Below are 25,942 nucleotides of genomic sequence, written 5' to 3' on the forward strand. Positions count from 1 at the left end.
ACACAAAGAACTAGCACAGTGATTGTATGAAATTAAATAGTAGAAAATGGAGCTTGGCAGCCTTGCCAAAAACAAACAAGCAAGCAAGCAAACAACAACAAACAAAAATCCTAGAGGTCAATATGAGGCAAAAATGTACTGTAGAAATGCGTTATTGCATGATTACTCCATGAGTCAATTCCAGATCTACATAGATTCATAATATAAAACAAAAGTTTGTTTGATTCATATGGTTTGGCTTATTAATTATCTATTGTGAAAGCTACAAAGGTAACTATTTAGGACAACTGCCTCATTCCATATGATTTGTCATTATGGTGTCAGCCCACAGCACTGGAACTTCTCTATTATTTCTTTGTTTTAAATTTCTATTCTATTTTATTAAAAATGAGCCTCAAATTACAGACCCTGTGCTCTGCTGACTGGTGTACATTTGGTGCTCAAGACTGAGTCTGGAGCTCTCCCAACCCGCTAAGACCAAAAGTTCTTAGTTCTAGCAATTTTTAGACACATAAGATAAAAGTAGACCCTGTCTAAACATACTAAAATTCATTGAATCATGCAGTTAAAGTCAGTCTAGTTTATCTCAATAAAGCTGCTTAAAAAAATATGGGTAAAACTAAGGCAAGTTTTCACTGAGAGGCATTGATTTGTGACATGGGATACTTGGGACTGCTGGGAAATGCTTTGCTGTTAATTATTCACCCGCCTCTTTTTATATATTATACCTTGACTTACTCCTTTCCCTCTGGATTCTTTTCAACCTTAAAATTGATCATTCAGCTTCCATTTTTACAAATAAACATGAAATAAAGCAAAACAAAACTTTCTTTATCCTTCCTTCCTCTTTTTCTGCCTTTTTTCAAGTTTTAGACTTATGAAAAAATTCTGCACACTCTGTTGCCACTCCTTTATCTCCATTTTGGCCCCTCTCTGTTCTATTGAGACTGCCATCACAGAGTTCACTTATCATTGAATTGCAGCTTGCAGTGATTTCTGTGCAGTCCTTATCTTCCTAAAACCCTCTGAAGCAGGGAACACTGGTCAGAGCTCCTTTTTATTATTATTTCCTTTTTGTTTTTGGCTTCAGTGACCCTACTTTAACTTGTTATGCCCTTCTCTGATCAAACTTTTACAGTCATTTCTTTTTTGGCTCATCTCCTTGGTTCCACCTCTCCTAATCCCAGATTCTTCCCATGTGTGTTCTCTAATTCTCTTAGCATTAACCCTCATACTTTTATGAAAATATCTCCAGATTCCTCTTAGCCTTGAACTCTCTCTCAAGTTCCCTTGCATAATTCCAACTTCCTTTGGAATTTCTCCATCATTTCTCACTTAACCTTAAAATAAAAATCTCCTTCCCTAAGCCCTATTTCCCTATCTCAACCAACAACATTTCCATACCCCTAGTCAAACATGCTAGAATGTTTGCAGTATCTTTAACCCCTATCTCTTTTTCTGTCCTTGTAACCAGTATTTACCAAGTTCTGTCAAGTTTGCCTCGAAATATCTTGCATATACAGTATCTCTGTCTGTTTGACAGTAATAAATACTTCCCAGTGCTTAAAGGAGAAGAAGGAGCTAATGATGCATATGCAGTCTAGGAAATCAGAGTTCTTTTGAGACCTTTCTCTTTGGTAACACTCCCGCTGATCCTCCTGCCATGGAAGTCAACAAGGTACAATAGCCAGGTTTTCCAAGTAAGGTAAGACTGATACTATTACACATAGTGCACTGTTGTGAATTAGAAAAAGATTCATTCTAAATGGGTGGATCTAAAAGATACATCCTTTTATCCCAAGATCATTGTGATGACTGATTTTACAAGAAAAGTGCACTGTACTGCCATCTGTTGAAAAATTGCTATGTTAAATACACAATTCTGCATTGTCTATACCCCTTGTATGTAATGTTCTTATGGTTGCATACATTGCCTAACTGTACAGGTTAACCTTGAGTGGGACCAAATAGGTAATGGGTTGAGATCTTAGCTTACCTGTTTAGCTGCTGTGTAACATTAGTAGTATACTCAACTGCTTTAAGTTTCAGACTCAGGACCTATAAAATATGGCTAATAACACTCACCTTCAGAGAAGTTTTGGGAAGGGTGAACAAGAAACTATAACTAAGGCATTAGCATCTTTGAATTTACTTGCAGGTGTTCTCAGTCTATAAATAATACAAATCATTGCTAGGTGTGAAGCTTTGGAATTCCTTATACTAATGTAAAGAAGTGATAAAAAGGATGTGGTTTTAACGTCTCACTGTAAATCATTACAACTTTTGTTTTTGAGAATATTGCCTTTAGGGTCATTCTAAAAGAATCAGCAGAACAGTCAACTTATTTGTCCATTTAGTTATAAAAGCAATGTTTTATATAACTAAAACAATGTTTTCATAACTAAATGTCACTGCTTTGCTAATTGGGCAAAGTTAGTATTACAGACTTCCAAAGCAATGGGAAGGTTTTTGCGAGACTTCAAGAAAGTTTCTTGGCTTTGCCATTTCCATGTTATGATCATATTTTATTTTTCTTCTATTTCAGGGGTCAGCACGCTATAGGCCATGAGCCAAATCAGGCCCATGACTGTTTTTGTAAATAAAGTTTTATTGGAACACAGCCACACACATTCATTTATGAATTGTTTAGGCTGTTTTCTACAACAGGAGAGCTGAGGAGTTGCCACAGACACTGGATAGTCTGCGAAGTATACATTTTTCTATTATCTGGCTCTGATCGCTCAATTCTATACATAAAAAAATACAGATTGCATTTATCTAGACAACAGAGAGCTTTATTTTGCGTTCCAAAATATCTTTTATGGATGAACAGTGGAAGGCCATTTTTATTTTGCTGTCTTCAAAAGGCAGTTCCTCAGTTTGTTTGTTTGTTTTTAATTAAAACAAAACAAAACCCCTAAGGCAAAACAAGTTGCTCATTTGCACCAGACTTTTATGGGAACTACCTAGAAAATGTTTCCTATGAGAAATTAGGTCTTTTGTGAACAACTAATTTTTTTTCCCTTCTTTTATTAAGAAAATGGTAATGAGGAAAAAGTTCATTTAACAGTCTTAGAAGAGCTGTGCATTTGATGACACAATGGCTTGAGTTAATTCTCTGTTGGAAACTTGCTGTGATTGAAACGCACTTATTTCTTAGTGCCTATTCCTTCTGGGTGCTAGTTCTCATTCGCCAAAATGAATAAGAACTCAACCTTCTTCATCTTTTTTTCACCTGCTAATTAAAATAATTCAACCAAGGAAACATTTTAAAATGTTGTCTGGTGTCATTTGATGTGCAGCTATACCTAGTATATAATTAATTATGGAGTAAGAAAATATATGGCAAAACTTAAGAAGTTTATATTCTTTTTTAAAATTTTTTGAACTCTCCAATATTCTAACTATTAGTGGCCAGGAATTGTACCTTAATTACAAGTACTTCCTCCAAGAGACTTGCTGTCACTTAAGACATTCTTTTTATGTGCTTCTCTAGAATCAAGTCATGAAAGTGAAGTTTTCCTTTATTAACTATAAAGTAGTCAAAACATATTTTTAAATTCATTATAGGAAATCCTGGAAGTTAAATGAAAATGGAAATAGAGGTGAAATCTCTTTTGAAAAGAAGAAATTGATTATAAATTGTACCAATACCACTGATATCCCTGCCATCATCTTGAGACCCACTAAGTATATAATTGCTATAATGGTTTATCAGAGTTCAGGTAAAGTCAAGTGGCAACCAGATACATTTTGGGTGGATTATGAAAGCTCTTGACAGACCAGCACAAATCAAAGCAATCTAGTTTGTTCTTGTTTTTGACATTGTTGTGAGAACACATTTTAGGCTAAAAGACTAAATTTCTCAAAGCAGGTATAGTTCTGGAGCAAACCTAAAGAGTTTGTGCTTAGAATTCAGTCAGGCTTCCTAAAATCTTCTGGAGCATGACTTGCTTCTGAAAAGGCTCCAGAATAAATTGTGTATGTGTGGTATTTTTTCATATCTATTCTAGGTCCTGGTCCTAGGAATCCTGGAAGTTATCTGCTTATAGGGAGATTGCCTTCCAGTGCAGTGATATGAAAAAGATGCTCCATGACCTTATTCTATAAGGACCACTCCTTACCCAAACAAATAATATTCAAGAATGCTGGAAATCTGAAGTGACCTAAAAAAAAATGTGTATTAGCTATGTACATAGAGTTCAGCTTTAGATAAAAAATTATCATTTTGGGAAAACTATAAAAGATTATCAATGTTAAGATGATCTTAAGAAGCCATCAATCTCAGTTTGTCAAAGATGGACATCCTGGGAGGATAGCAGATCGTCTTGTTGAATACACACCCCAATTGGGCAAAGGGATGATGAATCATCTGAATGATTAGTTCTGGAGTTTAAGGCCATTAAGTATTTGAAATAAAAGATCTGAAACATCAGTTAAACATTTATTTAGTTGCAGCACTACAATGTGGGTTTAAGATCTTCAACATATAGTATAAAATTTGGGAGGGTTTCTCATACTTATTTTATCTCATATCTTCATAGACAGAATATTTTCAAAAAACACTGGCCAAATATATGAAAAACCCATAACCAGTATCATAATTAATGGTGAGAAATTGAAAGCATTCCCCTTGAGATTGGGGAGGAGACAAGGGTGCCCACTGTCATCACTATTATTCAACATTGTATTAGAAGTACTAGCTGGAGCGAGAAGACAGAATAAAGAAAAAAAAGATATCCAATTAGGAAGGGAAGAAGTAAAACTTTCATTATTTGCAGATGACATGATCTTATACTTAGAAAACCCTGAGAAATCTCAGTAAAACTATTTGAGCTAATAAACAAATTCAGCAAAGTGGCAGGTACAAGGTTAATGTACAAAAATCAGAAATGTTTCTATACACAAGCAATGAGCTATCCGAGGTGACAGCTATGGAAAAAAATTCCATTCAGAATAGCAACCAGAAGAATTAGGTATTTAGGAATAATCCTAACCAGAGATGTCAAGAACGTATATACAAAAAATTAGAAAAAATTGCTAAAAGAAATAAAAAATGACCTAAACAGATGGAAAGATATTCCATGCTCATGGGTAGGAAGGTTGAATATCGTCACGATGTCAATTCTACCCAAACTGATCTACAGAGTCAATGTAATACCAAGGAAAATCCCAACAACCTACTTTGAAGACTTGGAAAGATGGTTAACAAATTTATATAGAAGGGAAAGAGACCTCACATAGCTAAAGATATCCTAAAAAAGAAGAGCGAACTGGGAGGTCTATCACTTCCTGACTTTAAAGTTTATTATAAAGCCACAGTGATCAAAACAGCATGGTATTGGCACAAAGACAGAAGGACTGACCAGTGGAATAGAATTGAGACTGCAGAGATTGACCACCAAATTTATGGGTATTTTATCTTCAATAAGGCCCCCAAATTCACTGAAAGGGGACAGAATAGTCTTTTCAATAAATGGACATGGGAGAACTAGATTTCAGTAGCTAAAAGCATGAAATCTTACCTACCTTACACCCTGTACAAAAATTAATTCAAAATGGATCAAAGATCTAAATGTAAGGGCTAGTACAATAAAACTTCTTGAAACAAATATGGGGAAACATCTTCAAGATCTGATAATAGGAGGTAGCTTCTTAAACTTTACACCTAAAGCACAATCTATGAAAGGAAAAACAGAGAAGTGGGAACTCCTTAAGATCAAGGCTTCTGTGCCTCAAAGGACTTTGTTAAAAAGGTGAAGAGACAGTCAACTCAATGGGAGAAAATATTTGGAAACCACATACTGAATAAAGGCCTGTATCCTGTGTGCATAAAGAAATTATACACCTCCCCAACAAAAGAATAAGCAATCCAATTATAAAATGGGCAGAGGAAATGAATAAGCACTTTTCTGAAGAGCAAATGCAGATGGCTAAAAAGCATATGAAGAGCTGCTCATCTTTATTGGCTGGTAAGAGAAATGCAAATTAAGACAACAATGAGATATCACCTCACATCTATAAGAATGGATGTTATTAAACAGGACACTATAAATGTTTGGGAAGGATATGGAGAAATTGGAACACTTATTCACAGCTGGTGGGAATGTAAAGTGGTTCAGCCTCTGTGAAATCAGTTTGGCAATTCCTCAGAAAACTAAATATTGAATTGCCCTATGACCTAGCAACACCAATTGCTTGGTATATACCAAGAAGAGTTGAGGGCAGTGATGAAAACAGACATTTGCACACTGATGTTCATAGCAGCGCTATTCACAATTGCCAGGAGATGGAAACAATCCAAGAGCCCATCAACAGAGGAGTGGATAAACAAAATGTGGTATGTACACTCAATGGAATATTATGTAGCATTCACACAAAATGATGTTCTGAAACATGACAATGTGGATATACCTTGAGGACATAAGGCTGAGTGATAGAAGTCAGACACAAGAGGACAGATACTGTATGATTCCATTATTATGACTCTGATAAACCTGCCAGTGTTTTGGAGCCGCTAGAAGGAAAAATCTGAGTTGAGGGTAGGGTAGCCCATGACAAACTCTGGAAACTGTTCTGTAGCTGCTTGTTGAAGTGGGCTTCGAAAATTGTTGCCTTTTTCTTTCTTTTCTTTGTATATATGTATATGTTATATTTTACAACTAAAAAATGTTTGAAAAAAACTATAGGCATTTATAGTAATATTAGATAAAATAAGTTCCTGGAAAAAAAAACATTGGCCAAGCCTCTTTAAAGTTTCATTTTGAAATCCTGTGAATCAAAAGAGAAGGCTTTTAAGGAGAGGGTAAGATATTCTATTCAAGATTCTTGTGTGTTTGACTAGAGATTCAGAGCTCACTCAGTATCAAGGTGTTAATGTTTGCTCAACAGCAAGGGGTGAATTTTTTTCTTAATGAATTTAGATAAGGCTAACAGAAGTTTGTCCTTTATGAAGATGGTATGACTCCCTTATAGGTCAAGCTTTGTCTAACTCTAGAAAGCAATCAAATGCTCACTAGTAAGATGACCTCTGTAAGCAAGAGCAAACTCACCCATAAACTACTAAAAGTGGGAGCCAAGTACATAAAAAATAAACTGGATATGAAAAAAGTCCGGCTTCTTGAAATGAAACTGAACAGTAGAGGAAAAAGTATAATATGGACTATAAGCAATGACTGTCTCAGGCCTCCTAAGTCATCTTTGCACAGGTGGGCAAAGGGTAAGGGGCAAGTGGACTAATTCCACACCAACATCATCTGTGGGGCAGAAGCCATCAGATGAAGCAAAGGGGTGACATTAGAAGAGTAAGGACTATGTAAGCCATGAGTAGACACACTGCACTCTCGCCTTCAGCTCTTTCCCATTGGGCATCCATACTGATCAAATGAGAATTTTAAAATGTAAATACATAAATTTTGATTCAGGCTGACCATTGAAACTACAATCCCAGCCAAAGGAATTGATGTCTGGATCAACTTTCCTTTCCTTATGATTCCATCAGATAGTTTTTTCCCCCTCATATTTTATGAACAAATATCTGAATTTTGTTAGGGTTTTATTTTTTCATATGGGAGGAGAAAAGAGTTGGCCATTGTTATTTCTCCCTCCTCTAGTAAAAATTTGATCTTTTATTATTTTTCCTCTAACTACTATATGGGTTGAAATTAGCACCAAAGTGAAGTACTGGAACTGGAGAATCCAAACATCACTACATGAGTATAGCAGGATAAAAGGCCCTAGAGTGAGCTGTCCCGGTATTTATGCTGGATTTTCTCCATTCTTCTCCACTATAGTTAAAATGAAGCCCTACTAATTTACTTAAAACATTTTCTTTCTTTTTTTTTTTTAAACATTTTAAAAATTTAGTTTCTGTATCTGGTTTCAAATTTCCTTGGGAGAAAAGAATGTCTTACCCTTAGAGTAACAGGGTAAATAAATGATCAAAGAATCTTCCCTGTTCTTTCTTCTATTAATTTTTCATTAATCATCTTGTGAGATTACATAATTTTTAGTATACCACTTCGCTGCAATTTTGCATTTTCTCATAAGAAAATGTCAGTCCTTGATGTTCAAATTTGTGACATAAAAACATCTCAATTTGCTAACTTATGAAAGTGTGCTGTAATTGACAGTGGTTTTCTAATTCCTGAGGAAGAGTTCTTTTATGCTGAGTAAAAAAATTATATTGGGAACACTTTTTACTCCTCAGACTACTACTTGACCCACCCCTGCAACCCAACATGAAGAGAGAGAAGGGAGAGAGAAGTTTTAAAATTTCAACTCTTTCACAAAGGTTTCTTTAATTGATGAGAAGAAAGCAATATCAACCTCCTCTGTGTTATTGAATCCAATTGACATTCTTCATCTGGTTAGTTCTTCCTTCCAGAGACATTTCTTCTTGGTTCTGTCATGCCATTCTCTCCCAGGTTTCCTGGGTTTCTTTGTCTGTTCCCTTTCATTTTCCTTTGCTGGTTCATTTTCATTTGTTCATCCTTTAAATTCAACAGTCTTTTGGGCCCTATCTTTACTAGCCTCTTCTTATTTTCTAAACTCTTCCACTAAGAGCTAACTAAGTCTTTAAAAACATCGGCCGTGTAATCAAATTCAAATTTCTCCCGTATTAATTTTTTCTTGCTGCCTAACAAACTGCAACAAACTAAGTGGCTTAAGACATCAGCCATTTAGTACCTTACAGATCTGTAGGTCAGAAGTTTGGACAATGGTCAGCTGCATCTTCTGCTCAGAATCTCAGCAGTCTGAAATCAAGGTATTGATTGGAGCTGGGGTCTTATCTGAGGCTTTTCTGAGGTCCTCTTTCCAACTCACTGGTTGTTGGCAGCATTCAGTTCCTTGTGGCTGTAGGACTGAAATCCCATTTACTTGAGGTCTCTTTTCTGGGGCTCTTCTTAGGTCCTAGAGTCCACCCACTGTTCCCAGCCATGTGGCCCCCTACATCGACCTTCTCAAAAAATAAATATTTTTTGTGTGTGCTTGGGCTGATACATGTAAAATCCTTAGAGCAGTGTCTGATACATCTTTCAACTATTCACAATCATCATTATTAATCTATTTCCTCTCTCTAGGTGATTATACATCCACTCCCATGGCTCCAAATGTTACCGATATTCCTGTGTCTTCTAAATTTATATCTCCAGTTAAGATCTTGTTTTTGCACTTCAGACACTTAAAATATCTTATTTTACATTTCTAGTTGGATATCTTATAAGCAATCAAAATATAATTTGTCTAAATGTAAACTCATGATTTCTTATCTGCAAATCTGATCTTTTCTGGTAATACAGTAAATAGCGTTTACCCTGAAATTGCTGATACATTACAATTTTCTCTTCCTCTGCTAACATTCATTCATCCGTCTTTTAAAAACTGTGTTTGAGTGCCTACCATGTGCAAAGTATCATGGCCGAGGATCTACTGATCAGTAAAACAGACACAGGGAGCTTAAAATCAAATGACAGAAACTGGTCTACATTATATCCATAAAACTTGTTAAATCCCTTTTCTAGCCTCTTTTTCAAACACTAGCCAAAGCCACTGTTTTTCCTCTTATCTGGATGAAGGCAGTAACCCCTTCACTAGATTCCTTCATCCACTTTTCTTTTACTTCTTTAATTCCTCAGCCAGTGTCCATCTTCAAGGCAATTTTAAATCATTCCCTTGTATGTAAGATAAAAACAAATCCTTCTTCACAGCCTGCCATCCCCTGTCTAATATCTAGCTCTGTGCACTCTCACTCACCACTCCATTTCCTAGCGTCGTTCTCTGGTTCCTTAATACAGCCATGTGCCTTTACCCTCGACCCTTTGCACCTGCTAATCCTTCTACCATGGATGCTTCCTCCTTTTCCCTCTCTGTCTTTGCCTAATGCCTCTAAGCTCAGGTATTATTCTTCATGGAAGCCTCCCCTGACAGCTGCAGACCATCAGATTCTCCATCACACTCAGGGTACTGTGTAAGTCTCTCGATGACATTTTATGTGCTAGATGGTTATGTATTGGTTTGAGTTATTATTTGATTAACATCTCTTATCATTCTGGGGAAAAGATAATTGAGGAAAGTTCTAAAGGATGAGGATTCAGCCAATGAAAAGCTGGTTTTCACAACTGTATTTTATTTATGCAGAAAGTGACATAACTTGTATTTTAAATCTAAGGCCATCTTTAGAATATGCATTTGGTGGGAGAAACTTCCTATGTAGCTAACTCTGTGTCAAGTCAGACCAGCATGATCCTACGAGGAAACAAGCTTATGGTCGCAGAAGTTTCTAAAGACCTCTAAGCAAGGGTGTGAAAAAGTATTATATAAGCTGTTGAATATCATAACTGGTAATTGTTGCTGCTGCTGTTATTTTGTCAATGTCATTGTTACTATTATTAAAATATCAGTTTACTCAAACAGCTGAGTTAGGTCAAGTTTACTTTCAAGTGTACCCCAAGTATGTGGCTTTCTCTACCAAATGTTTTAGGCTTGTAAGTGAGGTTTTTTTTCCCTTAACTTTATTATACTTATTCATATTTATTGAACTCTCTATCCCCCATCTCTCAATGTGTATACACACATACAGTATGTATCTCTGTGTGTGTGTGTGTCCATGTCAAAAACCATAAATTCTGTCTAGTGTTGCATATTATTAAATGGGGCAAATTTAACAGTGATATAATTATAGTTTTATTTAAAATATTAATTTTAATAGAATTCAGTAATGCCGAATAAGTTGATGTTTGGATATAAACCAATAAAACACTTTGAAAACAATAATAAGAAAATATCAAACTCTCTTGGTTTAAAATGTTTATTGATTTTATATGTGTACTTTACAAATATGTCAGAATTTTACTGTACTGGTCAAAGCCACAATATAAAACTTCTACAGAAAGAAAATATAATTGATTTGGAAGAAATAGTAAAACATTGCTAAAAGTAGACATCTTGCTCTTCAAGTTAACTGACTTTAATTTCATAATTATCAATTTGTAGATATCCACTTTGGATCATTTTCGGAGCTGAATTCAGAACAACCTGAAGGTAAGCTCTCTACTTAGAGCATGTGTGTTTATATGTGTGTATGTGTACATTGATTTTAAAGAATAAAAAATATGTGCAAAACTGTGTAATAGAATATTCAAACATTTTTCTTCTTACTGAGAACCTAGCAATTTTCTGGCCAGTGATAAACATTTGATGATACAGGTTCCCTTTGAACTCTTTGTAACACTTCTCAATTTCAAAAAAGAATCAAATCTTATGTTGAATTTCTCAATGATGGTTGTTAGATATCCTTTCAATTTCCTCTCTGAAAATACCCATACAAGGAAATCACTGTGTAAACACGCAAAGCTATTAGACAACAATTAATATTAAAGAGTGCAGCACTCAATATTACTGAGTCGGTAAGAGAGACCAGAGTGAGTGATCAAACTAGGGTTGAAGTAGTGGAGGCATGCGTAATATCAGTAACAGCTATGATAATACCATCAGTTTAATGTTAATGTAATCTAGGCATTCTACTAAGTATTTTATATGCACTTATGTCATTCAATCTTTATAGTAATCCTATGAAGTGAAATTATTATTCTTAATCCCAATTTACATTGAGGAATCTGAGGTTTATCTAAGGTTATGTAACTAGAAAGCAGCATAGCTACTGGCTGAGATCTAACACTCAAGTTTTGGCTTCCTTCAACTAGTAAATGACAAAGATAGGAGTTAATGGTATCTTATGGGTAAGAAGGACTTTGGGTTTGAAGATGATGAGAAGGGAATTCCTTGTGGTATGAAGACTATTAATAAAAGCATAAAAGAGTATATAGACATGTTGTGTACTAGAGGGACAGAATGGAATGAAGGTTGAATGAGGAAAATATAATAAAATTGTATAGATATAGCAGACAGAGGTATATGAATTTATCTCGGTGGATAAAAGAAAGTGATACACTGATAGGGTGGTATATAGAAATCCTGTATTTTATGCATGATTGTTCTGTAAACCCCCAACTTCTCTTAAGAAAAAAAGAGAGTAAGTGATATAGCTTCACGACTGGTTTCCCTGTTTCCAATATCCTCTACCTACAAACGTCTAGGCTGTATTTGCTACTATTTGTTAATATACTATATTTTTAAAAATAAAACAATGAAATACCAGAGTTAGGAGGGATCTCTGAAAATTATCTAGTCTTACCAAGGGATGAAATGATGAACAAATCGGGATAGACGATGTGGAAATAGAGAGACATGTATGACTGCCTGACTGGTTAGGTTAAAGAAATAAAAGAAAACGGAGAGCAGAGATGGTTTTAAGTTTACTTTCATAGAAAAAAAGTTAAAACGGACAGAAACTGGAACATAAACTCTTTTGAGAGAGAGAATAGGAAGGGTTTGGTTTTCTATTTTGAATTTAATGTACCATTGGGGACCCACATTTATAGGTCCTAGAGGACAGAGAAAGTTGAATAAAGAAAAAAGGTGAATATTGCATCCTTATTCCATTAAAGCTACTTATTAAAAACTTCTGAGTCAGTGATTTCTGTGAAACAATTATTATAAAAAGTAGGACAACGGGCTTTTCTGGTGAACATTTAAAAATAAAATATATCGATGTGAGTTTGAATAATATATGTGAGAATATGCAAGCTGAATAAAAATCTTTCCTTCTATGCCTAATTCTAAATTCGCAAAGATTTCATTTGGGATTTGTCTTTTTCTTTATTTGGCAGTAAATTTTTTTTGTGAGCAGAGGCGCATAAAGGATGATCATCAAACTCCCTTAGTAATCAAATTATTTAGAAACTAGTTTGGGTAAATATTTATTTCAATTTTTGCTGATACTGTTACTTCCTTTAATTGAAGCATTTTCTGTCAGCTAGCATTATTGTTATCCTGTTACCAAAGATTCAAGTAAAATACAATTTAATATCACTTTTATATTAAAATCAACACATTCAGTCAATTTCTTTATCCCAGAAACATATGCATCAGATAATAAACCAGAGGAGAAAGCAGTAAGAGCAGTGCTTTAGGCTGTAAGTTATTTCCTTTTTTTTTATTAATTAAAAAAATTAACACAACATTTAGAAATCATTCCATTCTACATATACAATCAGTAATTCTTAATATCATCACATAGATGCATAGTCATCATTTCTTAGTACATTTGCATCGATTTAGAAAAAGAAATAGAAAGACAACAGAAAAAGAAATGAAATGACAATAGAGAGAAAATAAAAAAAGAAAAAAGAAAAAAAACAAAAAAACTATACCTCAGATGCAGCTTCATTCAGTGTTTTAACATAATTACATTACAGTTAGGTAGTATTGTGCTGTCCATTCAAGTGTCTTGTCTTTGAATTCATTGATTATTTCTACTGCCAACTCCAATATGCTTTTTAAACCATCTCAGGAATTTTTGGGGGGGAGGGGGTGTGCATGGTCCAGGAATCAAACCCGGGTCCCCAGCATGAAAGGTGAGCATTCTACCACTGAACTACCCGTGCACCCCCTGGAAATTTTTCATTTCAGTTATTGTGGTTTTCAACTCTAGTAGTTCTGTTTGGGTCCTTTTAAAAATTTCTATCTCTTTGATTAGACTCTCATGTTACTCATTCATTGTTTTCCTGATATCCTTTAATTCTTTCCCTGCATTTTCATTCATATCCTTGAGCATTTTATAGTTCTCTTTTTTTAAAGGCTTCACTCAGTATGTCCTCATTATCATTTTCTTCATTAATGTTTTCTGTATTTTTATCCTCTTCCTTTGGAGAGGCCATCATTTCCTGTTTCATTGTTTGTCTTATACTCTTTTGTTGTATGATGTAAAGTTCAATATTATAAATTGTTAACTCTAGGATTTATTCCCTGACATGTCTGTTTCTTGATTTTGTAACCAACTGGTGATAAGAGATTTTCTTGAGCTTTAGCCTTCCTATCAGGAAAGTCTGCCTAAGGGGGATGCTGTGTGCAGGGTCTTCCCTGTCTTTATGGGCCTCTGATTTGTCCTGGGTGTTTGCTTGTTAGTTGTTTGGAGATCCCGTGTTTACAGGAGTTTGGTTTTCCCCTCTGTTTCTCAGGAAACAGACCTCCCTCTCCCAGGTGTTTGAAGGCAGCAGGCCTTTGCCCCAGGCTATCCGCCTCTATAGTTACTTACACTCTTTCTTTGTCTCATGATGCTTTTGCCTGGAGGGCAAATTTGGGAGGTAGGGCACCTTGGAGAGTTCTTTCCCAAGTCAGTCTTTCCCAGCCAAAACAGGACCAGGGACCAATGAAAAGGGCACAGACTTGCTCCAAAGTGCCCTTAGGAGGAGATCGGGAAGGGAGCCAAGAGCTTCTCCAGTGACTCCCCAAGGCTGAGCTTTCCTGATCTGGCCAGCAAATACAACTAACTTGTATCTGCAACTAACCTTCAACTAACTGTATCCTGCAGCACTGAGAAGCACTCTGTCTTTAAATTTCCACTGCTTCCACTCCTGTCCTAGAAGAGCTGAAACTCAGAGCCAGGCCCCCAGCGATCAAATTCACTAATCAAGAGCCATGATCAGTGATTGGCTGTGCCCACCCCTGTTTTTGGGGAAGAGATTTTTATGCCCCTTTTTGAGCTAGCAAGGGACTGGATACTACAGTGGCCTGCTGCAAGAAAGGAGGATGGGAGCATGTAGCTGCCACACAGAAAAAGTAATTTAGTGTTCTTTATCATAATTTATCAGTGTCTTCTTTCTGCTCTTCCTGGATGCTGTACAGCAGTCTTCTGGTCTCCAGAGTTTCAAAATAGTCATTTCAGATGGTTTCTGCCTGTTTAATAGTTATTTTGGGCAAAGACTCTTTCCTGGAGTTCCCTACTATGTCATCTTCCTGGGAACTCTCTAAATTTAGATTTGAGCTTAATTTTTCAAAATTGTTGAAAAATACTTAATCTTCAGATCCTAGATTTCCAAGAAATCTGAAGCAAAATAAATTAAAAGGAAGTTGAGAATACAGAACACCAATAAATAAGAAATGGAAACAACTAGGAAAAGATGAGAGAACACCTCTTAAGGGAGGGCAGTTACACTGTTGACTGACAAATCAATAGTAACAATAGAAGCCTGAAGATATGGGAATATGGGATCTATCTAAAATAATAGCTGCTACCTCATGTTACTTACATCTTCCAGTTGTGTGTTACTGCGAAGGCCTAATTTGTATATCTGCTTTGTCCCTTAAAAGTGTTTCAACACTTCTAATACCTAGTAGAAGTAAACACAAATAGACATAAATGCATGTATAACATATCTAACTATCCACTTGTTAAAAAATATTCCTTTTTGGCTCACTAGGATGTTCCCTATGGGCTAGGTTTTATTCTAGGCACTGAGAATATAGCAAAAGTATCTGGTTGTCTATTTATAACAATCTTTCATGAATTAGGTGTGGTAATTATAAAGTCATACCTTTCTTCTTATTTATGAAATGCTTCTCATGTTTGCCTAGCTCTTAAAAACCTTCATGTCTTTATAGCTCTCATCTTGCATCATCTTTCAACAATTCCATGGACTCTCCTAAATGCTATAGTTTACTCAGAACCTGGCAGCTATTCTCAATCAATAGTAATTTGTTTAGCACCAAATATGTGCTCACTACTCCTCTTGGCACTTTTGAGAACACAGGGAAAAGCAGAATCTTTTAGAATCATTAGAAATTATGTATTATGTATATTATATATTGCATTATATTTTGGCATGCTCCTGAATTTGTTTTTATTTGTTATTGTAAGATTGAATTGTTTTGGATTTTTAATAATTTGAATTTGTATCCATCATATTATCATGAATTATGTAATAGATATTAAAAGCCATTGCTTCATTTTTCTGAGCATGGCTAATACAAAGAACCCACATTTCATTTCATCAAAACAGGAATTACTTATTAAATAAAAGGAAATTCAAGGAAGTACAAGGGATTTTAGTGTTTGAGATATAATGAAGAGTAAATTAAAATGCTTGTATTCTTTTCATTAAGCAAACATAAGCTTTATTCTCTCTCAGAATTGTACAATGCCATTTATCTGGGGCTTTAAAAACATTTTACTAATTATTAGTGAATAATAATTCACTGAAATTTGCTGGGTCTATAATTTTATTTGGAAAATTTATAATATTTTGTGGAATCTCTTATGTAGAGGATAGAATATTAGTGTCAAACAGAATTAGTTTGAATCCAGACTTTGAAATTACAAGCTATGACTCGAGGTAAGCTATATATCTTCTCTCAGCCTCCAATTCAACATTAAAAAATAAAATCAGCTGTAATTCAAGTGTAGTCACATCTCTTTTACTTTTTCTCATAATTCTAAACTCAACACGCGAAATAGTAGCAAGAAGTTCAGTGTCTCTCACTTGAGGTCCTCTCTATCCCTACCTCCATTGCCCAGGTTTCTCCTAAGAGATTACTCCATCTGATAATATGGTCTGCCCTGCTTCCATTCGCCAAACAGATAGAAAACCAGAAAGTCCATTCATTGCTTCTGCCACTTCAAATGGCGCCTGCTATGGAACACTGGATCCCCATCACACTCTAGCTGCTGGTCATGTATGGACTGATCCCTGAACACTTTCAGACTTTAAGATTCCATCTGTCATCTGGAAGCTGCCCGCTCGTTGTTCCTATAATGTCCACCTGATACATGACCAGGAGAGCAAGGCTGCCAGCTTCAACCCTTCTCCTGGAAGCTCTAAACCAAGATTCTGAGTCTGGGTCCATGGCCAGGTTGGCCCTTGCCTCATGGAGACCTCTTTGGATTCTTGGTGTACTTTATTGCTAGCAAGCTAAGTCAGCAACAGAAAACCCTTCAAGGTATTCTTCAGCATAAACATGCATTGTTATGTAATTATTGATTTAGTGATAGCTTTGAGCTTGATTTTTCTATAGGTGGATAATAAAATCTGCTTTCAAAAAACTCTTTGTCTGACTTTCTGCTATCCATATTTAAGTCATTATTCTGAGCAATAAGGAAAGGAGATGAAATTCTAATCCCTTTATTTGCATTTTGATTACTGAATCACCTATCAGTTGATAACACTTAAATTACTTAGAAATTTCCGTGATTCTCAAATATTAGATTCCCTTCTTTCTCAGAAATAGTGAGGCAAGAATGCATTTTTATGAGTCATAGTGTTGTAGTTAAAAGAAGCTAAAGAGAAACTTAAATTTGGATTCTAGATCACTACTGGGACCTGGAAGAGGAAAGGCAAGCCATTTTCTGTTCCTCATGTGGCACAAAGGGGTACTTTACAAAGATCATTATAAGAATTACAGAAAATACATGTATAGTGCTTGATAAATGGTATCTATTAATAATAGGAGCTCTAATTTTTTTAAATGTATGCTCATTATGAAAAAGTTCAAAACTAAAATTAACTCAAAATTTCCTATCCTATGGACAATCTTCATTAAGACCTTGAGATATTTTGAGGCCCACTATATAATAAACTTCAACATCCTACTTTTTCACTTCACCTTAAATTACGTATTAGTTTATATATCATAAATTCTTCAAAAATACTATTTTAATGAACAGTATTCCTTATATAATTTAGCCATTTCCAAGGTTGCACTGTTTTTTCTAGTGTCACTTAAAATAATTTTGTTATTAATAGCTTTGTAATGTTTCTATATCCCTGTATATTTCTCTAGAAAATGTGTGAATATTTGTAAGATTCTTAATTTTTGGAGTTACACTCTTGATATTTGCTAATTTAACATTTCTTATTCCAGCTAATATGGGAACACCTCCCACTGAAGTGCAGCCCAGGGCTTGTGTTAGGAGCTTGTTCTTTGTCTGCTGAGTGAGCAGACAACTAACATCAGCAGACTCCCTAAACTAATAGAAAGCTAGCAGTTCTTTCTGTGCATCGCTAATCCCTATAAGAAATTGGGGCAGCCATTGCCTTTTTCTAGGGGTTTCATGCCCTCTGTACAGCTGAATTATTCTCTCCTCTTCGCGATCCACCAAAAAAGTCTCTTTACAGCAGTGTTATGATATAGTAATATGTTTCCTAACATCAAGTTGTCCTTCTTCCAAAAATAATATCCCCCCCCCCCTTTTTTTTTTGCATGGGCGGGCTCCTGGAATTGAACCCGGGTCTCTGGCATGGCAAGCAAGAACTCTGCCACTGCACCACCATTGCCTGTCCCCCAAATAATATTCTTTTAATTCATTTTGCAAGTTGATTTGCTAGGATTAGTAAATAATAAATAATTATTTATTATTTAGTGCCTACCATCTAATAAATAAGTACCTACCACCTAATAAATAAATAATTATTTATTAGTAGCCACCATCACATTTGTATGTTTTCTTTTTTGTGCATTGTTTGTTAGATTTGGCATCAGAGCTGTAGTTATAGCTTTATAAAATGAAAGTGGAAGCCTTAATGATGTTCTGCAGAATGCAAAGCAAACATGAGAAAATTAAAGTTATGTGCAATTACAAATTACCATTATATAATCCAATAGCTAATACTTTGGATGACAGAATCATTATTCAGATTTATTGCAATCCTTATATCATTGACCCCAATTGACAAGATAAAATACTTCAGGGATAAATATATAATCCCTATTTTACACTTGAAAATTTAATTATATAAATATAGGACGGAAGGGATCTGACTTGAAAACAATTCAAATGATAAATAACTGTGCTCCTCCGAGGATAGCAAGTGGTGTATGCACCACCAGAGTATACCAGCTGCTGCTGAAGCTAGTGTTAGATTATACTGCGTTCATCAAACAGAAAAAGGATGGTACTTTTCTCGCTGTTTCTGAGATTCTTTTCAGCTGCAAATTACAGTACAGGAAAGAATCACATAATATACATGACTCACTGATAATGCTCATCCAGTTGGCCTTTGGCTTTGATCATGTCCTGTTTATGCTCATTACTACTGTAAAGAGTGATACAGATGAATTTTGGGAATTAGTGGGGCTTTTTCATACCTTCATGCTACGGACATTCTTAAGGAAAGGAAGCCGCATCACCCGCTTATCCCAAGGGATCAGTCACCACTCTGAGATACGTCACTTTATTCTAGCAGGAGACCTCATGAACGACTTGACCCCTAGATTCGAGCTTCCAACTAACATCAGCAGACTACCTAAACTAATAGTAACTAGCACTTCTCTCTGTACATCACTAATCCCTATAACAAACTGGAGCAGCCATTGCTTTCTTCTTGCTCTCCGTGTCTCTGGGTTATCTCACTATTGACCTATGCTCTGGTCCTGGGAGCATTGGATGTGTCTGGGATTCTGATGCCCAGCAAGCCGCAAGCAGGAAGGGAGTGCCAGCGCCCCAGATTCAACATCACTTCCAAACCTCAAGGGTTTTCTTTCCACCTCCTTCACTTCTACTACCAAACAGACAACAGGGAGCAGCACGCATCTCTGTTATTTCTCCATGCATTCTTCTCTCCAGCTCTCTTTCTGAAGCCCATCACAAAATTTTCTTCTACGTTCAAAATTTTCCAAACACCAGCTCTGCCTGTTCCTCAACAAATAATAAATCTAACTCAAACTCTAATACTCTGAAGAGGGTCTCTGGAATCTGACAGTTAAGGTCTGGACAGTTTGTCTCTGTCAGCCAAGGATTTTTGCCTCCACTGAATCCCGGACTTTCAGCTTTAGCCACAACTTGTAAAAGAGAAGTTTTGGGGGGCTGGAGTTAGGAAGGAGCATTTTTGTTATTTCATTTGATATAATAATTTTATTAGTTATTGCCATTAGAGCTAATAATTTTCTAGCCTTTTAAAATTGCTATATATTTGACAGTTTAGAATTACTAGTAAACAGTGTAAACTCAGGTACTGAAATAAGAATGAACAGAACAGGCACAGAGGGCATGGGCGGCACATGCTTTCCTGTAGAGTAGTGGACACTATGTGTTCTTAACTTCCAAAGACTTTTCCTCTACCTTATTTTCTATCTTGGATCATGGTTATTTTTATTATATTTCCTTTTTAACCATGAAGTCCTTGACTCCTTTTTTTCTCTCTCAGTTGTAGTTTGTTTTCAGCCTCCATAAATCTTAGCAAAATTCCTTACACTTAGATATTCAGGAAATTTCACTCATTCATGTATTCATTAAATAAAGTTGTTCAGCACCTACCAGGTTTTGTAGCTAATATGGAATCATATGAAGAGCTTCAGGCTCCAACAGCAATTTTTGAAATTCATAGAACAACTCTGAATTATGCCTCATTCTTTACAGTTCTTAAACATAATAAGACTAGCTGTCTCCTCACTCGCATTTTATCCACTTAGAAAATATCTACTCTTGTTAAAGGACTCAGTTTAGTGAAACCTTTCCTGACTTTCTTGCCTACTACTTCGGGGGGATTATATATCCCTCTTTTCTGCTTCCACTGAATCTACTATTGGTACTCATAGCACCTATAACATGTTTTATTTACTTTTACATCTCTATTCTGTTAGACTAGAAATTTAAATACTGTATTGGGAGTGGTAGGTGGAAATCTCCTGTGAGTAAATTTGCATCATTTATCTTATACCTTATAGATATGTAATATATCTCCCACAATGCAGGATTTTATTCAGATGTGCATAAAACCAGAAAAATCTTTAAGAACCTGACAAAATAAAGAATTTCATTTACTATCCATTGTTGCACAATGAGGACCCAAGTAAGATAAATATGCTCTTGAGCAGCACTTTCTGTGAATATTTTTTAGCGATGCCTGTAAGAGACAGCAACATTATTTTTATATTGCTGAAGTACTTTGAGAGTAATACCCTGGTGACAGCATAAGCCTAATACAAAGGCCAGTTTGTTTTTATATCTAAATGGGGGATTGTTGGGTGAAGAGTTGTGCCAGCCAGTACAGAGTAGAATAGTGTTTTATTCCTCTCAAGATAGATGAACTGCCGAATTGCCTGAGTTTCTGCTGTTTTATAGCCTGTCCCCTGAATTTCAAAATGAAAAACTTTTCTATTTTCTTAAATGGCCAGAGAGAAAATATATAATTTAATTGAACTCATAATATTGTCATTAAAAATATGGCCACTTGGTATTTGACCCAAATGATATATTGCCAGAATTTTTAAATGTCCTCTGAATTAAATATTTCATTTTTTATAAAACACATTATTAAAAGAGGGAACGGGCAATCTGCTAGTGCATTACGCCTTAAGATGTTGTTCCTTCAATTGAACTGAATTAATTTTATCTAATTAATAAAGCCATTCTTTGAACTTTTCACTGAGATAACTTAACAAATTCAATAAATATCTCCTGAGTTTGTACTGTACTTAAAAAGGGTGAAAATAAAGAGAAGTGTTGGGTGCACTCAAGGAGCTCCCAACAAGTCAAAAAAAGTATTATATATGCAAAAGATTTTAACAGAGAGGGGTGCAGGAAAGTTACAAACAAATTCAGGGGAACAAAGAAAGGGGAGGGTTATTTTTAGTGCTTCCATTTGGGGGAGGAGTGATTGGAGGGCCTTAAAAATAAAAAAAAGGAAGAAAAGATAGAACTTGAAAAACATTTCTCCCAATTGAGAAAAGTGGGGTTAGAAAAGTGGAAATGAGCAAGGCCATGGAGGATTATGAAAGCAAAAGAGGAATTTGCATATTTGTTTTATAGGCATAAAGGAGCTATTAAAGATTTTAAACAAAACCAAGTTTAGAGGTTTCTGGCAGAAATTAGCTCTTGTATTTCTAAAATTGGATTTCCTATTGGTAAACAAGATTATCATGTTATCAAAACCTTGGAAAGTAAAAGGACCGTAACAGGACAATCTGCCAAAATTAATCAGTCAATCCATAAGCATTTTATGTTGGATTTTATACTACATGCTATGAAATAAACAGAAGCATAAAACATAGTGCCAACTTTTAGGGATTTCCTACAATAAAGGCTAAAGTTCTAGCACTTCTAAATATGCTAATTTTTTGTCATGATCTTTCATTTCACCAATTCTCTATCTCGACATTCCTATGAGACAGATATTATTAATAGAGCTATTATTTTATTTCTCATTTGACAGATGAATAATCTGAATTTACTGCTAGTAAACATCAGACCAAACCCCATCTATAGTACATGTACCCTTATGTATTTAACTATGAAAATGCATGTTTCCTGATGTAAAACCCTATGAGTTTGGCCAGTTACCAGTGAGCAGAATAAACCTACTCTTTTAAATATTCACGTACTAAATAAACAGCCATGTTTTGATATGGAAAAGAGTTTCAAAGCAGAGACTTCTCATCTTACTATAGAAGGAGACTGATAATTTAAATAATGTGATTACCAGCCAAAATAGTTCAAGCAATCACAGAGTTTGCAAAACCTCAGTCAACTTGACACCAGATTCTGAGAAACTATGTCAACAGCGCAATTCAGAGTATGGTCTTTGACAGCCAGCATCATCACCCTGGAACTTCTAGAAATGCACATTTTGAGCCTTACCCCAGACCTTATATGCTAGAATCTCTAGGAGTTGAGCCAGGGCGCCTGTGCTATTTTTTTTTTTTCTTTTGAGGACTAAATAGTTTTTTAATAACAGGAAAAAATGCTTATAACAATATAACATTCAGGAGAAGGAAAAGCATGATTCAAATGTATATACAGTATAATTTCACTCTGCCCAACAGTATGCACAGAAAAAGCAGAATACAACCAAATACTAATAGTGGTTTTCTCTGGGTAGTGGGATAATGGGTGTTTTAAATTATCTTGTTTATACTTTTATGCGTTTTCCAAGCTTTCAGGTATCTGAGTTTTAAGCAAGTTCTCCAGGTAATTCTTATTCGTGTTAAAGTTTGAAAAACACCGTGTAAGAACAATAGGAGCCAGCAAAAAAGAGATTTGTGATTCTAAGGAAAGGTTCCCTAAAGAAAGCAGAATTGAAGAAACCAAGCTGGGCAAAATTAGAATTATTAATGGTTGATCAACGTTCTATCTTAGGCTGAGATGCGAGGTGGGAATCTGAGACAGAAATATATTCTGGTGAGACAGAAGTTGAGTAGGATCATGGAGAAAATGAAAGTTTCTCACTTAAGTGAAGATGAGTTTGGACACAAAATCAGAACAGGTTTTACAGCAGGGGCAAAATGAGGTCAGAATAATATGAATCAAGGATTAAAACTGTATCAAAGATTAGGGCAGGTTTAGCAAGCCTGGGAAGAAAAATCCTTGGAACAAAACCTCTGAGATATTTTAGAGAGAAACTGAAGTTGTAAAAATCCATAGCCAGTGGTATGAAAATGAATATGGACTATTTATCTTGACAAAGGCAGTCCAGATCTATTGGGCTGACCCTATCAGAGTTGTCAATAATTCTCCATCCTACAGAATTAGTTTCTGTTACAACTCATACAGTTGTATATTGCAACAAATATTTTTGGCAGCTTCTGTGTGCCAGATATAGTGATAAATACTGAGTTAAATGAGACAAATTTGCTTCCCGGCATGAGAGCCAGACATTAAACAATTACACAGTGACTACGGTTGTATTTTAAGAGTAAATGACAAGGACATCTAACATAGCCTGCAAACAGAAAGTATAAGAGGATGATCAGGGAATTCATGAGAGGAAGTAACTTTTAAGTGTGACCTCATTAATGAGATGGAGTTAGCTAAGGAGAGAATTGAGCAAAAAGCGTTTTATGCAAGGGAATAGCCTGTGCAAAGTGTGTGCATTAGGACAGAACAAGATGGCCAGAGTGAATAGAATGTAGTAAATAAGGAAAAGAACAGCATGATATGAGGCTAGCAATGATACAGGACCTGCTATGCCAAGATGAAGACATGGAATAACATCTTAATTGCAGTGGGAAATTTTAATCAATGAATTATATGGTGACACCTGCATTAAAAAATTCTAGGTGCTTTGAAAGGATATTTTCAGATGAATTATGCATGAAAATCTTTTAGGAGGTTTTTGTAACAGTTCAGGCAAAGGGATGGTGATGGCATAGACTAGCTTGATGGCAGTGAGGAAAGAAAGTAAATGGGTACAATATACATTTAGCATGTTTAAACCAAAGAACAGGTAAAGAAAATGTAAGAGGCGGCATCTAGGTATCTGGTATGAACAGAAGAGTAGAAAGTGTTGCCATTTACTAGGATATGGATGACTAGAAGGAGACCACATCTGGGGAGAAAAGTCACGTGCTCAGTTATGGACTGCCTGAGTTTGAGATGCTTGTGGGCTACCCAAGGGTAGATGTAAAGTAGTTAAATTAGTTGATAAGGTTGAACTTCTGAGAAAAGACATCTTGACTGGAGATATGTTTGGACTGATTGTACATGATTTTTCAAGTTAGAGTGGATTAAAATGCCCAGGGAGAAGGATGAAATGAGAAGAGAAGGGATTTCTTATCCTTCAGTTTTTAAAATATGATATAAAATGATTGCACTGGCAAAGGAGAATGAGAAAGAATGGACAGAGAAGAAAGAGAAAAAAGGACAGTTTGTGTCCAGAAACCATCTGAAGAGGTTCCAACCAAGAAGAAACTGGCAGAGCACCAAGGGATTAAGTAGAATGAGGTGAATGGGACAGACGGATTCACTGTGCTCTTTTTTCCTATATTTATGACTAATATATATATATAGCTAAAATCTTTGGTCTAAAATAAAAAAATTAATAAGACGGAGACAAGATTACCTGTGTAATTACTTGTGATTACCTTTACTGAAATTTGGCATTTATAATCTGTGAAATCCTGTGTTAACTGCTTAGAATCTCTGTGCCTCAGGAGTTGGGATGATTAAATTTGATAAATCAGGTCAAGTGCTCAGGACAATGCCTGACACAAGTAAATCTCAGTATTTGTTAGCCATTACTATTTGGTAAAATGCATTTCCTAGAACCCCTCTTCTAGAATTTGTTCCAAGATTACCTGTTTCTCCAGATTAGAGTTTAAAATCAGGTCATATTATGTTCAATACTAAAGTTAAACTACTTTACAAATAAATAAATATCCATAAACAATTTTACAAATAAGAATTATTTCTCTCTTTCTGCATTAAAGTTAGTAAAAATTTTAAATAAAATCCCAAACACTTTAACAATGTATTTGTATCTTTTTCCGGTAGAAAGTAACCCTGTATTTCAAAGAATGACTCTCCTAATGGGAGATAATATTTTCTGGGATCATTAAGACCTGACAAAACAAAAGGACTGAAAATAACTGGCTAAATTTATCAATCAATCAGTCAACCAATCAACAAACATTTATTCCAAACCTTTCATGCAAGCTCTGTGCTAGGTGTGTATGATACAGAAGCATAAATCACAATGCCAGGTAGAAGGGAATTTAGGTAGTAATAACAGCTATCAACCCTGATCACTTGCTATGTTGAGGCTCTGTGCTCAGAAAGTTCTTTTCATGTTCTTTCATTTAATCAATTCTCAATATATGCCTATGAGGTAGGTATTATTATTGTGATCAGTTTTTTCATTTGACAAATATTTAAGGAGCTTAAGTACCTTGGTTATGGACAGCTGGTAAGTATGAAACTCAGTACTAGATCCCAGGCTGTGATAAATGAAAGTTTGCCTGCCTGTTCACAAAATGGAGAAGTAGAAAGTTGTGAAGAACTCTCTTCACCAGAAAAATGAGTGATCTGGACAAAGGGATTATAATTGACTATATGGTAACTGGGAACCAGATTTGACAGTTAGAACAACTGCAAGAGTGCCAGATGAAGAAAGGGGTTGTTGAGAGTTCAGTTTTCATTAGAGAAAGTGCACAAACCAGTGACCAGTCCCTACTCCTTATTCCAACCAGCAGCTGTGGAAACCGAGGTTTCAGAAATGCTGCCTGGATTTTGGAAATGGTCAGCTCAGGCGAAGGCAAGCACAAGAAACCTCATCCTACAAAAGTTGGAGTTAAAGAACAAGTTTGATTTGGGGGATCACTGACATTGGCC

The 25,942-nt window shown here is 35.5% G+C and overlaps 1 protein-coding gene across 7 annotated transcripts in view; it reads left to right on the plus strand.

Moving 5' to 3' along the window:
• The window catches only part of CNTN1 (contactin 1), a 420,382-nt gene that overhangs the window by 116,803 nt on the left and 277,637 nt on the right, over positions 1 to 25,942 (plus strand). For 6 of the 7 annotated variants that reach the window (XM_077170576.1, XM_077170568.1, XM_077170574.1 and 3 more), the window contains one exon: positions 10,996 to 11,043. The exons of the other annotated variant lie outside the window; for it this stretch is intronic. The gene's annotated coding sequence lies outside the window, so the exon portion shown is untranslated. The remainder of the gene's footprint in view (positions 1 to 10,995; positions 11,044 to 25,942) is intronic. 7 annotated transcript variants of the gene reach the window in all.

Source organism: Tamandua tetradactyla, chromosome 7 (genome assembly GCF_023851605.1).
Source record: "Tamandua tetradactyla isolate mTamTet1 chromosome 7, mTamTet1.pri, whole genome shotgun sequence".
Lineage (NCBI taxonomy): Eukaryota > Metazoa > Chordata > Mammalia > Pilosa > Myrmecophagidae > Tamandua > Tamandua tetradactyla.